This window comes from Phyllobates terribilis, unplaced genomic scaffold (genome assembly GCF_046119375.1).
Source record: "Phyllobates terribilis strain yellow unplaced genomic scaffold, ASM4611937v1 Scaffold_8__6_contigs__length_399053987, whole genome shotgun sequence".
NCBI lineage: Eukaryota > Metazoa > Chordata > Amphibia > Anura > Dendrobatidae > Phyllobates > Phyllobates terribilis.
This window is the reverse complement of record NW_027362768.1, coordinates 362,137,453-362,161,012: the sequence shown is the minus strand read 5'-3', so window position 1 is coordinate 362,161,012 and position 23,560 is coordinate 362,137,453.

Below are 23,560 nucleotides of genomic sequence, written 5' to 3'. Positions count from 1 at the left end.
AGATAGAATATCCCCAAAAAAATCAAGAAAATCACATTGTATAAATTAGATATTTTTTTTGCATTTTGCAGTGAGAAAAAAGTATTTGATCCCCTACAAACCATTATGAGTTCTGGCTCCTACAGACCAGTTAGATGCTCCTAATCAACTCGTTACCTGCATTAAAGACAGCTGTCTTACATAGTCACCTGTATAAAAGGCTCCTGTCCACAGACTCAATCAGTCAGACTCTAACCTCTACAACATGGGCAAGACCAAAGAGCTTTCTAAGGATGTCAGGGACAAGATCATAGACCTGCACAAATCTGGAATGGGCTCAGCGCCGGACTGGGGTGTCTGGGGCCCACCAGGGAAATTGACTCCAGGGGCCCACCCACCCTTCAGCTATTTGCAAATACCTGTTAGCCTTTATACCCATTATATTGTCGGCTCCTGCACATCACTGTGCGCTCACCAGAACTGCGATGTACAATTACTGTAGTTTGCATTAAAGGGTTTTTATTGGTGAAAACAAGTTCTCAGCGATGCACAGGTTGGGAAGGTGATCACTTATTTATTGGTGGAATCCGCACTGTCAGAAGATTGTGGCACTTTGAGTATTTGGTGAGATTTTTAGCTCTGTATTTATAAGACAAAACCAGGAGTGGAGCAATCCGAGGTAATGTTTTATGCATTTCTCACCCACTCCTGGTTTTGTCTTATAAATACAGAGGTGAAAATCTCACCAAATGCCAACTTGCTTTCTCTGGTGAACCTCTGTAACTGCATCTCTGCTGCTGTGTAATAGTCACAGGGCAGGGAGGGGTTAAAAATCCAAGTATTTAATATCTATTGGAAAAAAAGAGGTTTCCCCTTATTGATATCAGATAAAACAAATGACCAACCACAATCCACTCTACCAAGACCAATATTACCAGATAGAAGGCAGAAATACTACCACACCGTGACCAGATCACATATTACCACCACATAGTGCCCAAATAATGCCACATACAAGGCACAAATACCGCCACACCATGACCAAAGCACATAATACCACCACATAGTGATCAAATGCTACCAGATACAAGGTATAAATACTGACACACCATGAGACCACATATTACCACAACATAGTGACCGAATAATACCACATACAAGGGACAAATATCGTCATGTCATGACCAAAGCACATACTGCCACCACATAGTGACAAATAATACTAAAATAATAAAAATGTAAAAAAGCTCTGTATATTGGGTCAGTGTACAGGTTATACAGTGATTACCAGTGACATTATACACAGGAGCTCTGTATATAGTGTACAGGTTATACAGTCATCACCAGTGACATTATACACAGAAGCTCTGTATATAGTGTCAGTGTACAGGTAATGCAATGATCACCATTGATATTATACACAGGAGCTCTGTATATAGTGTCAGTGTGCATGTATAGGTAATACACATACTCACAAGTTCTTTATCTGCCGCAGACCGATATATCACATCTTCTATGCAGGACTTATCTCTACAGAAAATAACATAGTTAGCTATAACTGATCACTTCCAGAGCACAATCCACACTTTTCCCAAGATTTCTACACTGCATGAAATGACAAAAAAAGAAACATAGCACTGCACTGCACAGTAACAGTGCTCCAGTGTCATTCTGTGCCTGCTCATCTGTCAGCAGACATATTTGTCTGATGGCAAAGATCTAGCAGAGCTGAAGACAGAAGACCTATGGATTACGTTGGAGTGAGGATTTTTCTTTATTAAAGATGGAATCCCTAAATGTGTTTTATTTTTAATTAAAAAAAAAAATTGTGTTTTTTTTTTCTGTTTACTAGAAATTCATGGTGGCCATGTCTAATTTGGCGTGACACCATGAATTTCGGGCTTAGTACCAGCTGATAATACAAAGCTGGCCTGGTACTAACCCTATTATTACCCAGGGTGCCACTCACCACCAGGGCCGCTGGAAGAGCCGGGTAAAGCACCTGGAAATGGTGCTATGATGAATGCGCCAATTTCAGGGGTGGCTGCGGGCTGCGATTTTCAGCGTGGGGGGCCAAGAACGCTTGGGCCTTACCATGCTGTGAATCCCAGCCCCCAGCTGCCTTGTTTTATCTGGCTGGCGATCAACATATGGCGGGAGCCCAAGCATTTTTTAAAAAAAATAAATGTTAAATGAGTTTAAAACAAATATTCGGCTTCTCTGTCTTTTGCTCGCCAGCCAAGGTAAAGCCAGGCAGCTGGGGGGGGCAGTACGTAGCTGTCTGCTTTATCTGCGGTGAGAATCAAAAATTCTGCGGAGCGCTACATCGTTTTTAAAAATTTCTTCTCACACTTCTATATGTGACAGATCCAACAGCCAATCGCAGATGCTGTCAAAGAGGATGGGCATCTGTAATTGGCTGTTCGAGTAATGTACAATCAGCCCATACATTCTAGTATGGTACTATGTATGGGCTGCTTTCAGGTTACTCAAGCAGCCAATCACAGACGCCCATTCTCTGTGTCAGCGTCTGTGATTGGCTGTTGGGACTGTCACACATATAGAAGTGTGAAAATAAATAAATAATAAAACAAAAATGACATAGCGCTCCGCAGAATTTTTCATTCTCAGCGCAGATAAAGCAGACAGCTACGGGCTGCCACCTCCAGCTGCCTGGCGATCAAAAGTCAGGAAAGCCCAATGTTTTTTTTTTATTATTTAAAAAAATAATTAAAAAAAAAAAATGGGTGGGCTCCCGCCATATTTTGATTGCCAGCCAGGTAAAACCAGGCAGCTGGGGGCTGGGATTCTCAGCATGGTAAGGCCCAAGCATTCTGGGCCCCCCACGCTGAAAACGGCAGCCCGCAGCCACCCCTGGAATTGGCGCATTCATCGTAGCGCCATTTCCAGACGCTTTATCTGGCTCTTCCAACGGCCCTGGTGGGGGGTGGCACGCTGGGTAATAATGGGGTTAGTACCAGCTTTGTATTATCAGCTGGCACTAAGCCTGAAATTCATGGCGTCACGCCAAACTAGACATGGCCACCATGAATTTCTAGTAAACAGAAGAAAAAAAAACACAACACAGAGAATTTTTTTTTTAATAAAAATAAAACACAAAACAGATGTAGGGACTCCATCTTTAATAAAAAACAAAATGGGCAATGGGCATGCATGATGGTACCACCAGTGGCTGGCAGGACATGCTGGGCATGATAGTACCACAGAGGCTGACAGGACATACTAGGCATGATTCATGCCTTGTATGTCTTGCCAGCCTCTGTGGTACTATCATGTCCACCCGCCATAGTACCACACCATCACCAGTGGCTGGCAGGACATGCCAGGTGGGCATGATAGTACCACAGAGGCTGGCAAGACATACTAGGCAGGCATGATTCATGCCTAGTATATCCTGCCAGCCTCTGTGGTACTATCATGCCCACCCAGCATGTCCTGCCAGCCACTGGTGGTAGTACATGCTGCTGGGTATAGTACCAGTAACCAGAGGCTGGCAGTAGGACATGCTGGGCAATGGGCATGATGATAATCATGCCCATTGCCCGTAGTATTTAATGCCAGCCTCGGCCAGGGGTTCTCAGCCAGGGGTCCTCCTCCCCGCTTTTCATACTCACACGTCGAGATGAGCTGCAGGCCGGCAGCCGCTGCCTGGGGCGACGCCGGGTCCGTCCTCCACAGCACGCACAGGAAGCCCCTGTTCTCTGTACAGGACCTACCCTTAAAAATTATAGATTGTCCATGTCTTTGTCAGTGGGCAAGCTTACAAAAACAGCAAGGGATCAAATACTTAATTCCCCCACTGTATCTCTCCAGTTTAAGGGCATAAGAAATAAAAGTTTGAAAATTGCAAAATTTTCCAAATTTCCAATTTTTTCCCAAATAAACGCAAGTCATATTGAACAAATTTTACCACTATCATGAAATACAATAAGTCACTAAAAAACACTCTCAGAATCAGGGGAATCTGTTGAAGCGTTCCAGAGTTATTACTTCATAAAGTGACACTGGTCAGAATTGTAAAATTTCGCCTGGTCATGAGGGTGAAAACAGGCTCGGGGTGTGAAGGGGTTAATGATCTATAGGCTATATATGCAGGGTACAGAAAAAAAAGTTAAATCTTATTGAGATCGCTCACACCCCCTAGCTTTACACTAATTAAAATTAATGCTGTAACTCTTTGTAAGCGGCAAATTCCCACCAGTCACAGATATTCCAGCCACTTATTTCCCCTTTTTTTTCTAGGCATCTGCTTCAATCCGCACCAAAATCCCCTCAATCAGGATCCCTTGTAAATGTGGGAACATAGAGAAAGTTACCTCCGCTCTCCTCCTGTCCTGGAGCAGAACTTCTCAAGTCTCACAATCCAGATCGTCCTTCTCTCCAGACAGCAAACATGAGACATAGTAAAAAAAAATGGAAGTTTAATCAACCCATTGATCAGGTATAATTAGCATATTTGAAATGTATTATTGATAAAGGGGTTCACCCTGAAACGCGATGGTGTATCACACATGATGTATCTCATCTGCTGCACCGCTTCCTTCTGATGTCCTTCATAAATGATGTGTAAGTGACAAGTACCTAGAAGAAGGCAGCGGGCGGTCACCGAATATTCATGTCATTTACATTTCTACTTTGTTCATTCACTTTACATTTTGTTCATTGATAAATAATAAACCATTAACTCTTCTATTCTGGAAAACATTCTCACTTTTCAGCATTTTTCATCCGCCTCTTCCTAAATACATAACTTTCATGAAATAACAACTTTCCTGCCTGCAAATGAGCAGTTGTCAATGGAGGACACAAGTCAGGACGGCGTCACCTGATCCCACACAATCTGGTTTGTCTGAAGTCCCCAAAACACCGGCCTCAAGGATTTCAATCAGAAGGACAAAGTACCCACTGAGCCAAAGCCGGGCGACCAATATGGCTGCTGGAGTCGCCCCGCTCTACTGGAGAGTGAAGATCTGATGGATTTTAGACCAGAAGGAGGAATCGCCGCAACATCATAATGCCGATATACAGAGCTGAGAACTGGATTTTTACTATTTCTGGACGGTTTATCAAAAAATCACGGACAGACGATATTTATTACGGACACATTGGAAAACCATAATAAATCCTTGTGATTATAAGTGATAAATGTCCACAGCCCATAATCCTGATGTGTAACGTCAGCTGCAGTTACTGTAATCTGTAATGTGACACCCCAGGGGTCTGGTTGCCACAGTGATAGAGATATTATGTCTGAGAGCAGGTGGGAGGTCCTTTGGTCAGGGATCCTGGGCATGCCACACCTCCTGCCCAGTCTTGGGAGGGGAAGAACTTCCCCTATATAAACCCAGGGCTGAAGCAGGGTGAGCAGTCAAGGAGAGTAGAGACAAGAAACAGTCACAGGAAGAAACAGCAGAAGCTCAGTGGGAGCAATACTACTACAAGTCAGGGGCTGGCAGCTGCAGAGCTCGCCCTGACTGAGAAGCTTTCTTACCGGACCCGGCGTCCGAGGCTGTGGGGACTAACTCTTACCCAGCAGCAGAAGCCGACCGGCAGGGGATTTCAGGTCCTCAGGCCCAGAAACCCGAAGGCACGGTCACACGCGTGGGACCAGCACCGCCATCGTGGAGCGGAAGCCATTAGAAGGCCCCGAGTCACCGGCCATACGGGTGAGCACCACACGGTACACTCAGGGACGTGGGCTACTTATATCCGCTTCTAGCAAGGTAGCCAGAAGAGTACAGTCAGTTTGGGAGGCCTACAACTCCGCCTGGCCAGGGGAGATCCCATCTGCTCAAGGACTGACCAGGCCCCGTTCACTAGCAAGTACTCCGGGAGGGTCTATCGTTGTTACCAGTAAAGACCCTGAATTACACCGCACCGTCTCTGAGTGGTTCCTGCTACCCCATCATCCACATCTGCTGCCCTGAGGCCATACCCCTCCCGTTGGGGGTTATACCATCTACGCTGCACCATCCATCCACCGGCCTCAGCGGACTGTCCTGCAGCGGCAGCTCCATAGCTGCATTCAACGGGTGGCGTAGTCGTCCTGCATCTACCGCTGTTACATCGCCGCTCAGTTTGACTCCCTGGGCACGGACCGGGTCACCGCCACGAGACTACAACCCTCAAGATATCCGGCTCCGGGTAAGCTCCCGCGTGCGCAACGCAGCGCGACACAGGCCCAGGGGCGCGTCAACTTTGGCGTAGTCGGCAGGATTTCGTGCCCGCAACCACCGGGTACTGCGTGCCTGAAAAAGAGACTTTTCAAACTTACCTGTGGTGAAGATTCCCGCCATCCGGCGCCATCTTCAGCCTTCTTCCCGCCATCGGTGAAGTTTTCCGCCATCCGGCGCCATCTTCTGCCTTCTTCCCGCCATCCGTGGAGTTTTCCCGCCATTGGACGCCATCTTGAGGACGCCGCGCGGGAAGAAGAGGGGCGTGGACTCCGAAAGCGCGCGAGAACTGAAGCCCCGCCTCACGTCCGGACGTTGCGTAAGGTCCTGGAAGGAGCCCAGCAGACACCGACGTCACAGGAGCGCGACGGAAGGTCCTCAACCCTGACGATCCACTGCGGAGCCGCGGCCTACGGAAGAGGATCATCGCAAGGTAGGCCACGGTCCACTAGGGGGGAGGAAGATGTCGGATACGGAGGAGAGCTTCACTGCCTCAACCCCCGCCAGCGCTACCGCTGCTGCAGTTATGCCCTTCACCATGCCCTATATCCCGGGAGCAGCTTGGCTACCCCAGTACTCAGGGGAGTCACATACCCTGCATGACTTTAGAGAAAAGCTGGATAGCCTCTTCCAGGTGTACCCCCTCACAGAAGAGCAAAAAGTGAGCATCCTGGTGGCCCAACTAACCGGGGCAGCCAAAAGGGAAGTAAAATCCTGGCCACCTGGGAGGAAGACTGTCGCAGGGATACTAACCCGGCTGAAGGATACCTTTGATACCCGCACCTCAGCCGAGATTAAGCTTAGATTCTACGGGTGCAAGCAGCGAGCGCATGAGAGTATAAGGGACTATGCACTAAACCTACAAGAGGCCCTGAGGGCCATTAAGCAGACCGACCCTGATGGAGTGGGAAACGAGGACAGGCTGTTGACCGAACAGTTTATAGAGGGACTGTATTGTAATACCCACCGAACCCAGTTGCGGGCAATGGCCTTACAGGATCCCCATCTGGGCTTTGCACAGTTCAAGGACAGAGCCATCCGGGTGCTCCGAGAACCGGCACCGGGTGGCGTTGTGACCCACAAGCGCCCTGCTATCACTTACCACCAGGAGGCGGCGCCCTTGTCGGCAGGGCCTGTGGGAGCTGATGCGCAGGCTTTGGACAATGACCCGGCTCCAGACCTACACCATCAGGTCCAAGAGCTAGCTAAGAGCGTTGCTGCGCTAACCCGAACTGTGCAGTCTTTACAGGCTTCCACCCCAGGGAAGATCCAGCTGGCATCCGGACCGGAGGACATCCCGTGGCGTCGACCAAAGAGGACCCCACCGGCCAGAGGAAGACCCAGTGACCGATACAGCGAGGACGGACGACCCATCTGCCGCCGCTGCAATCAACCTGGACATATGGCAAGGTACTGTTCTTTAAACGGGCACAACCTGGGGTAGAGGGCCAACCCCCAGGAAAAAGATCACCAGGCCCATCGAACTGGCGCGACAGATATGTGGGAGGACGTCCAGTCTTGCCTGTGGTACTGGATGGCATTCCCATGAGTGCCCTACTGGACACCGGGTCACAGGTCACCACCATCCCGTACGTGCTCTTTAAGCAGTACTGGAATGACTCGGATATTACCCGCTACCCTGAGGACGACTTGAGTATCATCGCCAGCAATGGCCAGCCCGTGCCACAGATCGGATTTAAAGAGGTGACCATCAAAATCGGTAGAGTCGAACTGGCAGCACAGGGACTGATCATTGTAGATATTGACAAACATGAGAGTCACCCAAAAATAACTCTAGGAACTAATGTAATTGAAAATTGTCTTGCAGAGGTGATTTTCCTTTTACAGCAGGTTGCCAAGAACGCCAGCTCCGGCGAGCAGCGGGTGCTCCAGAAAGAGATCCGGGCACTGATGCGACGGCAACAGGTGGAACTCTCCGGCGGTGAGATTGGTAGCGTAAGAATGTGTGACCCTTTTCCTATTGCCATGCCCCCAAAAAGTGAAATGATGATTTGGTGCCGGGCAGCTATTGGTCTGAGAGGTAGAGATTACCAGGCAATGGTAGAACCAGTTTACTCAGACAGTAGGCCCACCATTTTGACAGCACGGGGGGTGGTCAATGTACGCCATGGGAGGGTGCCCGTTCGCATAATCAATATCGGGGAGAGGGAAGTGTACCTGCCCCGGTATGCCACGCTAGCCAAATTATATACCATTAACCAAAATGCTATACAATCTGTGGAACCCTTGCCTCCATCTCACCCGGAGGAAGGTAACGGCTCTAAGGAAACAAAGGAGGACTGGTGTCAGCATCTACATTTGGGTACTGACTCCACTCCCTCACATCAGAAACAGGGAGTCTATCGGGTGGTTCAAGAGTACGAGAGAGTGTTTAGTAAACACCCGTTAGACTTCGGGCGAGTCAAGGGGGTAGAACACCACATCCCCACGGGAGACCATCCTCCCATAAAAGAGAGGAATCGACCCGTACCCCCTGCACACTACCAACACGCCAAGGGGATGCTTAGAGACATGAAGGAGGCTGGGGTGATCAGGGATAGCTGTAGCCCCTGGGCAGCTCCACTAGTCTTAGTCCGAAAGAAAGACAACACCATGAGGATGTGTGTAGATTACCGGAAAATCAATCGTATCACACACAAGGATGCGTACCCCTTACCAAGGATAGAGGAGTCATTGGCTGCTTTAAGATCTGCTAACTTCTTCTCTACCTTGGATCTCACTAGCGGGTACTGGCAGGTTCCTGTAGCAGAGGCGGACCGGGAGAAGACCGCATTCACCACCCCGATGGGACTTAGCGAGTTCACCTGCATGCCGTTCGGACTCTGCAACGCACCGGGAACCTTCCAACGACTAATGGAGTGTTGTCTGGGCCACAGAAACTTCGAGACGGTCCTGTTGTACCTGGACGATGTCATCGTATATTCCAAGACGTATGAGGACCACCTGAAACACCTGGCGGAAGTGTTCGAAGCTCTGGCAAGTTACGGCCTAAAGGTGAAACCCTCCAAGTGTCACCTCCTGAAACCAAAGGTGCAGTACCTGGGACACGTGGTGAGCGCTGACGGAGTGGCTCCCGACCCTGATAAGATCACCGCAATTAAGGAATGGCCAAGCCCCTCCAGCGTAAAAGAAGTGCGGCAGTTCCTCGGGTTGGTAGGCTACTACCGAAGGTTTATTCCCGGTTTCACCAAAAAGGCAGCACCTATGCAGGACCTCCTGATAGGCCAGTCCCGGAAGGCCAAGAACCAGAAGCCGCCCTTCAAATGGGAGGAGCTGGAAGAAGAGTCCTTCCGCCAGCTGAAGATGGCCCTCACGGGGGACGAAATCCTGGCGTACCCGGATTATAGCCAGCCCTTTATCCTCTACACCGACGCCAGTAACATCGGGCTAGGAGCCGTACTGTCCCAGATCCAGCAGGGGAAGGAACGAGTAATCGCCTACGCCAGCCGAAAACTGCGACCCACCGAAAGGAACCCCGAGAATTACAGCTCATTTAAGCTAGAGTTCCTGGCCGTAGTATGGGCAGTCACCGAGCGCTTTAAGCATTACCTCGCTTCTTCCCGGTTCACCGTGTACACGGATAACAACCCGTTGACACACCTGGACACGGCAAGACTCGGTGCCCTGGAGCAGAGGTGGATGGCCCGTCTGTCCAACTACGAGTTCACAATCAAATACCGGGCAGGACGCTCCAATACCAACGCGGACGCCCTGTCCAGGATGCCCAACCTGCCGGACGGAGGAGAAGATCCGGAGGGACTGGAAGAAGTTGAACTCCCTGCGTTCCACCGTCATGGGACTATTCAGTATTCCCACCAGGTAAGGAGTAAGCAGACTGCTACGTTGAACCCCTTACCCCACTACAACTGGGCGGAAACGCAAGACAGCGACCCTGCCGTCCGACTGGTGAAGGAGATGCTGACTCGGCCGGAGGCTCGCCTTGAACCAGACGCTCCGGAGGAAGCCAAACAACTATGGGCAGAGAAGAGTCGACTGTTCCTTTACAAAGGGAAGTTGTGCCGCAGAATGGTTAACTCCCGGATGCATGAATTACTCTGGCAAGTAGTGGTGCCACGAAGGGACGCAGCCATGGTGATGGAGGCATACCACGACGGAGCTGGGCACTTCGGGTGGAAGAAGCTGGAGTTCCTGCTGCGCGAGCGGTTCCACTGGGTAGGCATGAGGGGAACCATTGAGAAGTGGTGCAGAGACTGTGGCCCGTGCAACCTGAGAAGGAAGGACCGTGCCAGCCAGAAGACTCCCCTGCAGTCCATCGTCACCCGGCAACCGTTGGAACTGGTAGCCTTGGATCATGTAAAACTGACCCCAAGCAGAAGTGGCTACGTCTACGCGTTAACCATCGTGGATCATTACTCCCGGTTTCTGGTTGTAGTCCCCGTCAAGGACTTAACGGCTCAAACAGCAGCTAGAGCCTTCCAGCAGCACTTTTGCCGTCCACACGGGTACCCGGACCAAGTGCTGACGGACCAGGGACCTGCCTTTGAAGCGGAGGTCTTCCAGGAATTCTGCAATCTGTATGGCTGCCGGAAGATAAGGACGACACCCTACCATCCGCAAACTAATGGACTTTGTGAGAAAATGAACCAGGTGGTAATGGATCTTCTAAAAACGTTGCCCCTGGAAGAACGCAGTCTGTGGCCTGAGAAGTTGCCCGATCTGGTGGACCTATACAACCACATCCCGGTAGGTTCCACCAACTGTACCCCGGCTTACCTAATGAGGGCAAGACCTGGTAAGTTACCTGTTGACCTGGAAATGGGAGTCCTGACACCCGAGGACACTTCACCAGAAACAGACTGGGACACAGAGAGGCAGCAGCAGTACCGGAGAGTACAGGAGAGCGTGGAGCGAAGTCTCTGTCAGGCTAGGGAAAGACAAGAGAAAACTTACAACCAGTATGCTCCCGCTGTTCCCCTGGTACCCGGAGAGCAGGTCTTGAAGAGGAAGAGACGGCTCCACAAGTTGGATGACCAGTGGGAGAAGGACCCGTACACCGTACTGCCCTCAAGCCACGAGAACCCGAAGGTTTGTACCATCAGTAAAGACGGAGGGGAAACCACCGCCATTGTATCCCGGGACCACCTGAAGAAGTGTCCCGAACAACTGAGGAACCCTGAAGAGGAACAAGAAGACCATCGACCCGTAGAGGAAAGGGAAGATATGGTTAGTACTGTGCTCGGGGACTTCCCTCGGTCTTGGACTCAAGTCAATGGTGCAGTTGTGGTACCCGTACTCACCTTCCTCCAACCAGCATCCCAAGCACCTACGGAGCAACAGGTAGAGCTGGAAGAACAGCCGGTCCAGGAGGCAGAAGACTCCACACAAGCAGAACAGGAGGATCAACCCTCTGCTTATAGTGAGCCTGCCGTACCCCTAGTGAGACAAAGAGCCGGTAGACAGCTGCCCAGTTTACACTTGACAGCTCCTACACCCTGTAGTTCAGGGCCAGACAGTCAGCTCCGTAGGTCCACTAGGGCCACTAGAGGCCAGTTACCCGCACGCTGGAGGATTTGAAGTGTATAAATTGTTTTATTTATGTTTATCTGTGTATTGTTGCTTGTGTATAATTTTGTGTTTCCAGTTATTTTTAGGAATCCTTGGTGGATTTACCGGGAATCCTTGTACATAGTTGGAGCGTAACCCAGGATGGACTAGAGACTGTTAAGGACTCGGGGTAGGACAGACCCCTACCTGGTTACGTCTCCCTGTTTTGGTGAAATGGACACCTTGCTTTCTTCAAAGACTGCACCCGGTTACGGACATGCCGTGACCACCTTTATGTGTTTCTTATTGTATTGTTATTGTTATATCTTGTTATGTTTTTTCTAAAATATGTTTAGTCCCGGAGTACTAAATTTCACTAGGGGGGAATGTGACACCCCAGGGGTCTGGTTGCCACAGTGATAGAGATATTATGTCTGAGAGCAGGTGGGAGGTCCTTTGGTCAGGGATCCTGGGCATGCCACACCTCCTGCCCAGTCTTGGGAGGGGAAGAACTTCCCCTATATAAACCCGGGGCTGAAGCAGGGTGAGCAGTCAAGGAGAGTAGAGACAAGAAACAGTCACAGGAAGAAACAGCAGAAGCTCAGTGGGAGCAATACTACTACAAGTCAGGGGCTGGCAGCTGCAGAGCTCGCCCTGACTGAGAAGCTTTCTTACCGGACCCGGCGTCCGAGGCTGTGGGGACTAACTCTTACCCAGCAGCAGAAGCCGACCGGCAGGGGATTTCAGATCCTCAGGCCCAGAAACCCGAAGGCACGGTCACACGCGTGGGACCAGCACCGCCATCGTGGAGCGGAAGCCATTAGAAGGCCCCGAGTCACCGGCCATACGGGTGAGCACCACACGGTACACTCAGGGACGTGGGCTACTTATATCCGCTTCTAGCAAGGTAGCCAGAAGAGTACAGTCAGTTTGGGAGGCCTACAACTCCGCCTGGCCAGGGGAGATCCCATCTGCTCAAGGACTGACCAGGCCCCGTTCACTAGCAAGTACTCCGGGAGGGTCTATCGTTGTTACCAGTAAAGACCCTGAATTACACCGCACCGTCTCTGAGTGGTTCCTGCTACCCCATCATCCACATCTGCTGCCCTGAGGCCATACCCCTCCCGTTGGGGGTTATACCATCTACGCTGCACCATCCATCCACCGGCCTCAGCGAACTGTCCTGCAGCGGCAGCTCCATAGCTGCATTCAACGGGTGGCGTAGTCGTCCTGCATCTACCGCTGTTACATCGCCGCTCAGTTTGACTCCCTGGGCACGGACCGGGTCACCGCCACGAGACTACAACCCTCAAGAGATCCGGCTCCGGGTAAGCTCCCGCGTGCGCAACGCAGCGCGACACAGGCCCAGGGGCGCGTCAGTAACATGATGAGAATTACTCACAATAATCTGCAGAAGTTTCTTCAGCTTCAGAAAATGTAATTGTTTCTCCAGAGCGGGCGATAAAGTGCCGTATTGTTCTGTGCTGGAGTTTGTGGTGGGCCGGCGACCCTGGTACTGGTTATAAGCCCGGTCTATGGACCTCAGAGTTACAGGTCACCTAAACACTTCTACATAGAGCCTGTAACCTGTATTCTCAGGCCGTGTAAGGGACGCCATAATGATAAGGCACCTGCCTGGTAACATCCGGTTTGCGTTTAGTTGGACCATCATTTATTTTACAACAGGACAATGACCCCAAACACACCTCCAGGCTGTGTAAGGGCTATTTGACCAAGAAAGAGAGTGATGGGGGGCTACGCCAGATGACCTGGCCTCCACAGTCACCAGACCTGAACCCAATCGAGATGGTTTGGGGTGAGCTGGACCACAGAGTGAAGGCAAAAGGGCCAACAAGTGCTAAGCATCTCTGGGAACTCCTTCAAGATTGTTGGAAGACCATTTCCGGTGACTACCTCTTGAAGCTCATCAAGAGAATGTCAAGAGTGTGCAAAGCAGTCATCAAAGCAAAAGGTGGCTACTTTGAAGAACCTAGAATATAAGACATATTTTCAGTTGTTTCACACTTTTTTGTTAAGTATATAATTCCACATGTGTTAATTATGTCAGTATCGTGTGTTGTAATGGCGATGATGATGGCATTGTGGTGTTATGGGGATGAAGATGTCATGGCGACAATATCGTAGTGTTGTGTGTTGTCATGGCGATGATGTCATAGTGTATGGCAACGATAATGTCATAGTGTCATGGCCACGATGATATCGTAATGTTGTCATGGAGACGATGATGTCATAGTGTTGTCACCTCGACCATGATGTCTTGGCAACGGTGATGTCTCAGTGACGTGTGTTGTCATGCTGATGATGATGTCATAATATTGCCATGGCAGCGATGATGTCAGTGTTGTGTGTTGTCATGGCGATGATGATGTCATAATGGTGTTACGTGATGATGATGTCATGGCGACTGATATCCTAGTGTCGAGTTTTGTCATGGCGATGATGATGTCATAGTATTGTGTGTTGTCATAGAAACAATGAGTTCATAGTGTTGTTATGAGACGATGATGTCAGAGAAAAGTGTGTTGTCATGGCCAAGAAGATGGCACGCTGTTGTCATAGCAACAATTATGTCATTGTGTTGTCATGGTGACGATGTCATAGTGTCGTGTTGTCATAGTGACGATGATGTGATAGTGTTGTTATGCAACGATGATGTCATAGAGAGGTGTGTTGTCATAGCGACAATGATGTCACATTGTTGTCATGGTGACAATATGTATCTTGGTGTTGTCATGGTGACCATGATGTCATAGTGTCGTGTATTGTCATGGCGACCATGATGTCATAGTGTCGAGTTTTGTCATGGTGACGATGATATCATATTGTTGTCATGGCCACGATGATATCGTAGTGTTGTCAAGGCCACAATGATGTCATACTGTTGTCATGGTGATGATGTCAGAGTGTCATGTGTGGTCATGGCAATGATGATGTCATAGTATCATGTGTTGTCATGGCGATGATTATGTCATAGTGTTGTCATCTTGACAATGATGTCTAGGTAACAGAGATGTCATAGTGCCACATTTTGTCATGGCAACGATGATGTCATAGTGTCATGTGTTGTCGTAGCGACAATGATTTCATAGGGTTGTTATGCAACGATGATGCCATAGAAAAGTGTGTTGTCATGGCGAAGATGATGTCACGTTGTTGTCATGGCGAGAATTATGTCATAGTGTTATCATGGCGACCATGATGTTATAATGTCGTGTGTTATCATGGCGAAAATTATGTCATAGTGTTGTCATGGCGACTATGTCATAGTGTCATTTGTTGTCATAGCGACGATGACATCATAGTGTTGTTATGCGACGATTATGTCATAGAGAAGGGTTGTCATGGTGACGATGACGTCACAGTGTTGTCATGGCGACAATGACGTTTTAGTGTTGTCATGGTGACCATGATGTCAAAGTGTCGTGTGTTGTCATGGCAACGATGATGTCACAGTATTGTCAAGGCGACGATGATGTCATAGTGTAGTGTGTTGTCATAACGACAATGATGTCATAGTGTTGTCATGACTATGATGATGTCACGAGGTTGTCATGTTGACCATGATATCATAGTGTCGAGTTTTGTCATGCGATGAGATCGTAGTGTTGGCATGGCCACGATGATGTCATAATTTTGTCATGTGACGATGTCATAGTGTCATATGTTTTCATGGCGACGTTGATGTCATATTGTTGTGATCTCGACTATGATGTTTTGGCAACGGTGATGTCATAGTATCGAGTTTTGTCATGCCGACAATGATGCCATACTGTTGTCATGGCCATGATGATATCGTAGTGTTTTCAGTGCCACGATGATGTCATGGTGACAATCTCATGGTATCGTGTGTTGCCACGGTGATGATGATGTCATACTGTTGACATCTCAACAATGATGTCTTGGCAAAGGTGATGACATAGTGTCATGTGTTGTCATGGCGATGATGATGTCATACTGTTGTCATGGCAATGGTCATGTCAGTGTTGCGTGTTTTCATGGTGACAATTATGCCACAGTGTTGTCATGTTGACGATGATGTCAAAGTGTTCTGTGTTGTTATAGTGCCGATGATGTCATAGTGTTGTTATGCGACGATGATGTTATAGAAAAGTGTGTTCTCATGGCGACGATGATGTTACAGTGTTGTCATGGCAATAATGATGTCAGTGTTGTCATGATGACCATGATGTCATGGAGTCGTGTATTGTCATGGTGATGATGATGTCATAGTATCGTCATGGTGAAGATGACATCATGGTGTTGTCATGGCGACCATTAGTATTGTCATCTTGACAATGATGTAATAGTGTTGTAATGGTGACGATGATATCATAGTGTCGTGTGTTGACAGTGTCTGATCCAGGGTGTTGAATAAAAAAGATGAAGTTTATTCCACCACATATAGCACAACGCTTTTGACCCGTAGCGGGTCTTTTTCAAGTACACACAATAATAAATGTGGTGGACGTATATAGTGTGGTTTACAAACAAGCAGCAATCACCCTACAGACCAAGCCCACCACCATAAAATATAGCATTTATAGATATTATCTATCAGAATACAGTCATAGACATTACTTAAGATCAATAACATGTAACAATATACAACAGGTGAAAAGGCTCTCCATATATAATAGTAAAAGCATCATTTGTACATGCCCAGTGTAAAGATCCAGCAATAATGAACGAGCAGCGCTGTCCAGGTCACCAAGCCCCAATCACACTCTACTAGGACATAAATATGCTCCTAAATTAATGGGTTATTTCACATATTCTCTCCGGATCGCGCCAACACGGACCATATACAGGGTGTGGATAGTGTGAACCAATCATCAGAAAGCATCCGATCACCCAGGTAACAAGAAGCCAATCGTCATCCAGAAAGCCGCGATTCAATGCGCATGCGCAGGAAGCGTCCAATCGCATCACTGTATCCATGCGCTTCATCGGGAAAGCGATCATATGACCGCAATCAGGGGTGGATTAAGAGTAGCAAGGGCGCCCGGGCAGTTTAGAAGGCGTGGCCCCCCCACACCCCACACACACACCTGATGTATCACGTGACATGTCACATAATCCCCTGTGATAGATCATGTGATAGGGGGAGCAGGCTGCCCCTATAAAAGCTGGAACTGGGGGCAGGGTTAGGGAGAACTCGACGACCTGTCTCAGGATTGAGAAGTGTCCCAGAGCAGTGAGGGACAGTTGTATTGCACCCTAAGAGGAAGTGTGGCAGTAGGAGAGCCACAAGCCAGAGACAAGAGGCGAAGTGAGCCTGTCTTGGCAGACAAAGAACTCCATTTTACCAGACTTTGGTGTCTGAGGCTGTGAGGATACCACGTCCTGCAGCAGATAACCAGTCCGCAGGGGACTGTATGTTCCTTGGCCTAAGAAGCCCGGAGGCTCTGCCACAACAGAAGGGACCAGCAAAGCAGTACCAGGCCGGGAGTAGAAAGGGACCGACGTTGCAGGCCATACAGGCGAGAATACACGGTGAGCTCGGACCGTGGGCTGTTACCCTATCAGGAGGAGATAGCCAGAAGGAGCGCAGAGAGCACGGTAGGCCTACACCCTCACCCTGACCAGGGCCAATTTCCCAATTGCTCTCAGATATCCAGGTCCCCTCCTAGCCGGGACTGTTTGTGGGTCAGTTCACCTGTTCTAGTAAAGACCCTGGACTGCAACCTGTTGTCTGCATGCTCCCTGCTCCTCCAGCACTAACGGTACTGGGACGCCCTACACCATCACCCCCATCTTCCATTATACTGCCCTGGAGCCGCACTCTTCCCGTGGGGTGTCACACTATCCCAGCTGCATACATCATCAGCCCCAGCGGTCTACCTGGCAGCGGCGGTCCGCACTGACCGCAATCCACGGGTGGCATAGTCGGACATCACTTAAAACTTATAAACGGACTACCACTGGTCTGACCACCCTGAGCCACGGACCGGGTCGCCACTACTACCCCCATCGTTCCCCTATTGCCCGGATCCGAGTGCCCCACGGCCCAGGGGGCGAGTCATAAAGGTGGCTGGGACCCTAGGAGGCAGCGATCATGCTATTATAGAATTTTGGATAACTAGAGGAGGAAGACATGTGAAGACTCAAACTTCAAGGTTAGATTTTAGAAAGGCAGATTTTAAGAGACTCAGAAAGAGAATAGGAGGGATCCAATGGCTGGATGTCCTTAAGGACAAAAATGTCCAGGAAGGATGGGAAATTTTTTAAAATGAGATTCTCAAAGCACAATCGTTAACAATCCTGAAAAGTAGGAAGAATGGGAAGCATTTAAGGAAACCAGGATGGATGAACACAGAACTTAAACACATGCTAAAAAGAAAGAAAGAAATGTTTATTAAATGGAAAGAGGGAGGCATATCTAAAGAAGATTATAATGCAGTCTGCAGATCCTGTAGGGCACGTATCAGGTTAGCTAAAGCTGACAATGAATTAAGGCTTGCAAGAGATGTCAAAAGCAATAAAAAAGGATTTTGGGGGTATGTCAAAAGTAAAAGAAAAGTCAAAGATGCTATAGGATTTTTACAGGATGAAAATGGAGAAATGGTAAGAGAGGATGTTGAGAAGGCCGAACTTTTTAATTCCTATTTTGCATCTGTTTTCTCTCAGAAAGAAAATGTAACATCAACTGATCTTCACTGTCCTTTTAAAGGAATAGAGGAATCCAAGTTATCTGTAAACAGAAAGATTGTGAGGGAATATTTAGCTAACATAAATGAGTTCAAGTCTCCAGGTCCAGATGAATTACACCCCAGAGTACTGAAGGAGATCGTAGAAGAAATTTTAGAACCACTCTCCATAATCTTTGAAAATTCTTGGAGAACAGGAGAAGTCCCAGAAGACTGGAGAAGAGCAAATGTTGTTCCTATCTTCAAAAAGGGGAAGAAGGTGGACCCAGGGAATTATAGGCCGGTGAGTCTGACTTCTATACCAGGAAAGATCTTTGAACAAATTATTAAACAACATGTATGTAAGTACATGGATAAGAATGAAGTGATTAACCAGAGTCAGCATGGGTTTGTAACTAACAAGTCATGTCAGACTAACTTAATTTCCTTCTATGACAGAATCACTGACTGGGTGGATCAGTGAAATGCTGTAGATATAGTATATCTTGACTTCAGCAAAGCATTTGACAAAGTATCTCACACCATCCTTATTGAAAAAATGACCAAGTATGCAATGGACCAGGCAACTGTTAGATGGATTCATAACTGGCTTAGTGATCAGACTCAAAGGGTGGTTGTAAATGGCTTCACATCCAGCTGGATGAATGTCTCAAGTGGGGTACCACAGGGCTCCGTCCTGGGACCTGTATTGTTCAACATCTTTATCAATGATTTAGATGAAGGAATTGAGGGTAAACTGATTAAATTTGCTGATGACACAAAGCTAGGAGGGATAGCTAATGCTAGAGAAGAGAGAGAGAGGATTCAAAAAGACCTAAATAAACTGGAGCAGTGGGCAGCAACCAACAGAATGGTTTTTAACAGGGAAAAATGCAAAGTACTACATCTGGGCAATAAAAATGAAAAAAGCATATACAGAATGGGAGGAATAGAGCTAAGCAACAGTACATGTGAAAAAGACTTAGGTATACTAATAGATCATAGACTGAACATGAGTCAACAGTGTGATGCAGCAGCAAAAAAGGCAAATACAATTCTGGGATGTATTAACAGAAGCATACAGTCTAGATCACGTGAAGTCATTATCGGTCTTTACTCCTCTTTGGTCAGACCTCATCTGGAATACTGTGTACAGTTTTGGGCACCACATTTTAAAAAAGACATAGACAAACTGGAGCAAGTTCAGAGAAGAGCGACCAGAATGGTGACTGGTCTGCAAACCATGTCCTATGAGGAACGGTTGCAGGATTTGGGAATGTTTAGCTTGCAAAAAAGAAGACTGAGAGGAGACTTAATAGCTGTCTACAAATATGTCAAGGGCTGTCACATTGTAGAAGGATCATCTTTATTCTCATTTGCACAAGGAAAGACTAGAAGCAATGGGATGAAACTAAATGGGAGGAGACACATATTAGATATTAGAAAAAACTTTTTGACAGTTAGGGTGATTAATGAGTGGAACAGGCTGCCACGAGAGGTGGTGAGTTCCCCTTCAATGGACGTCTTCAAACAGAGGCTGGACAGACATCTGTCTGAGATGATCTAGTGAATCCTGCTTTGAGCAGGGGGTTGGACCAGATGACCCAGGAGGTCCCTTCCAACTCTACCATTCTATGATTCTATGATCACCAGTGCCGCTGCAGTCCGCTGAGGCCTGGTGGTACTGCGGCCAAAGTTCTTACTACTCCCCACAGGCGGAGCAAGGCCTCAGGGCAGAGGGACAGGATGGAGGGGGTAGTAGTTAAGGAAAAGAGATCCCGCATCCCGCGGTATGGCGCAGAAATAACAGTCCGGAGGCCATAGGGGTGAACTTCCAAGGCTTTACTCACTTAGACGGCAAAGGAAGGCGACTCCCTGCTCCCCGCGGAGTCCTGCGGTCACCAGGGATGGGGGTCCGACAACCTCCGAGTAAGTCCAGCATTCAGTCGCGACCCTACCGCAGAGTGTTCCTGAACTACAGACCGAATCCTTTCCTGTCCGTGTGTGTGCAAATAGGCCGCGTCTCCCTCTGAGCTCCTCTCAGAACAAGGGTACGGATGGCAGCTCCGCTCTGTCCGATACCCGGTGGGATCCGCTGGGCCTAACCGGGCTTTCCCGTCCAGGACGTAGAGTAGCAAGGTCGGGTGTCGGGGGCCGGTACCCCTCTTGCAGCCGGAGTCCCTCTGAATATATCAGCATGGCGAGGACAGGTGGCGTACACCGCTCCGTCTGCATCCTGCCTGGGATCCATTTGCTACGGAGCCACACTCTCAAGCTCCGGGCCTTCTTGATCTTGGTCCTTGCCCGGGTTGAGACATTCCTTGTCTACAACCTACCTCTCGTCCCAAGGCCAGGGTACGAGGGCTGTGTCCCTTGCCGGCGCAGGCCCACACAGGATCTGCGCTCCCGGAGGGAGGTCACATTACACACAGTAGTCTGACAGCACAGTACTACCACTAATAGAGAGACCGAACGATGACCAAGATCAAAGATGGCTTAGAATTAAATATCAAATCTAAAGTGTAACTAACTTGCAAGTCCTCTACCCTCACTCAGTAACTGGTTCCCCTCAATCTTGGTTCCCCAGTCTCCCTGTAACCATGGGAGCAGCACCTAGTGCATATTAGCTACCTCTGGTGGAGAAATGTGGTGTTGGATGCAAAAGGTTGGGTCACGACTATCACACTGGCCTTACCTCACAGGAGGAACACCACACTCCATTGAAGAAGTGCAGCATCCCTGTGGCGGTCGAACCCTCAGGGGCGCCACATATACACAGCGGGAGGCCGAACGTAGCCATCTATACACAGCAGGAGGCCTCACGTAGCCATCTATACACAGCAGGAGGCCGCACGTAGCCATCTATACACAGCGGGAGGCCGCACATAGCCATCTATACACAGCAGAAGGCCGCACGTAGCCATCTATACACAGCAGGAGGCCGCACATAGCCCTCTATACACAGCGGGAGGCCGCACGTAGCCATCTATACACAGCGGGAGGCGGCACGTAGACATCTGCACACAGCGGGAGGCCGCACGGCGCCATCTATACACAGCGGGAGGCCGCACATAGCCATCTATACACAGCGGGAGGCCACACGTAGCCATATATACACAGCAGGAGGCCGCACGTAGCCATCTATACTCAGCGGGAGGCCGCACATAGCCATCTATACACAGCGGGAGACCGCACGGCGCCACCTATACACAGCGGGAGGCCACATGGCGCCATCTATACACAGCGGGAGGCCGCACGGCGCCATCTATACACAGCAGGAGGCCGCACATAGCCATCTATACACAGCGGGAGGCCGCACGTAGCCATCTATACACAGCGGGAGGCAGCACATAGCCATCTATACACAGCGGGAGGCCGCATGTAGCCATCTATACACAGCGGGAGGCCGCACGGCGCAATCTATACACAGCGGGAGGCCGCACGGCGCCATCTATGCACAGCGGGAGGCCGCACGGCGCCATCTATACACAGCGGGAGGCCCACGGCGCCATCTATACACAGCGGCAGGTCGCACGGTACCATCTATACACAGCGGGAGGCCGCACGGCGCAATCTATACACAGCGGGAGGCCACACGGTGCCATCTATACACTGCGGGAGGCCGCACAGCGCCACCTATACACAGCGGGAGGCCGCACGGCGCCACCTATACACAGCGGGAGGCCGCACGGCGCCATCTAAACACAGCAGGAGGCCGCACGGCGCCATCTATACACAGCGGGAGGCCGCACGGCGCCATCTATACACAGCGGGAGGCCGCACGATGCCATCTATACACAGCAGGAGGCCGCACGGTGCCATCTATACACAGCGGGAGGCCGCACGGCGCCATCTATACACAGCAGGGGGCTGCACGATGCCATCTATACACAGTGGGAGGTCGCACGATGCCATCTATACACAGCGGGAGACCGCACGGCGCCATCTATACACAGCGGGAGGCCGCACGGCGCCATCTATACACAGCGGGAGGCCGCACGGCGCCCCCCACAGAGACAGCAGGAGGCCGCACAGCGCCATCTTTACTCAGCAGGAGGCCACACGCAGTCACGCACGCACACAAACATATACAGACGTATACATACACGCATAAACACATTTGAAAGACAAAAATACATATAAACAGACATCACACAATGATATCTGCCTGCACACACACACACACACACATACATACACACACACTCACACACACTCACTCACACACATACAGACACACACACACTCACCATCCCCCGGCTCGGCTCCAGTCCTCCTGCTCTTTTCCGGTGCAGCAGTGCAGGCCGAGCGCGCACTGCGCGACGTCACAGCTAGGAGACACGGCCGCGCACAGGACCGTGTCTCCTAGCAGTGACGCGGCCGGGCCAGCACAGGGAAGTTAACTGCTGCAGTGCTGGCACGGCCGAAGAAGCAGAGGCCGTGCGCCGCTGCTGGGGGAGTGGTCCGGGGGCCCCCCCACCACTGTCTGCCGGTATGTGCCGCGGCGCCGCACATATAATTAGGGCAATTTGGCCATAGACACCCCGGAGCCCCGGGCCCCCTGGAGGTTCGGGGCCCCGGGGGGTAGCCCAGATTGCCCTCATTATAATCCGCCTATGGGCGGACATATCATTGGTGCAACCCATGGACCCAAGAGGAAATGGGGCTTCTTTCTACATCCAAAGCAGGTGGAATTATAAATTATGATGAGCTCTTTGGCTGCCGCAGCTCCTCACTACTTCTCAGCCTTACTCCACCACTGCCGCAGCTCCTCCCTGCTCCACAGCCTTACACCACCTCTGGATTAGCTCCACACTGCTCCTCAACTTTGCTCCACCTCCTCCGCAGCTCCTTACTGCTCCTCAACCTTACTCTACCACTGTCACAGCTCCTCACTGCTCCACAGCCTAACTCCACCTCCGACGCAGCTCCTCACTGCTCCTCAACCTTACTCCACCACTGACACAGCTCCTCACGTCTCCACAGCCTTACTCCACCACCTGCGCAGCTCCTCACTGCTCCACAGCCTTACGCCACCTCCAACGCAGCTCCTCACTGCTCCTCAACCTTACTCCACCACTGCCACAGCTCCTCACTGCTCCACAGACTTACTCCACCTCCTCTGCAGCGCCTCACTGCTCCACAGACTTACGCCAACTAGGCAACAGCTCCTCACTGCTCCACAGCCTTACACCGCTCCTGCCACAGCTCCTC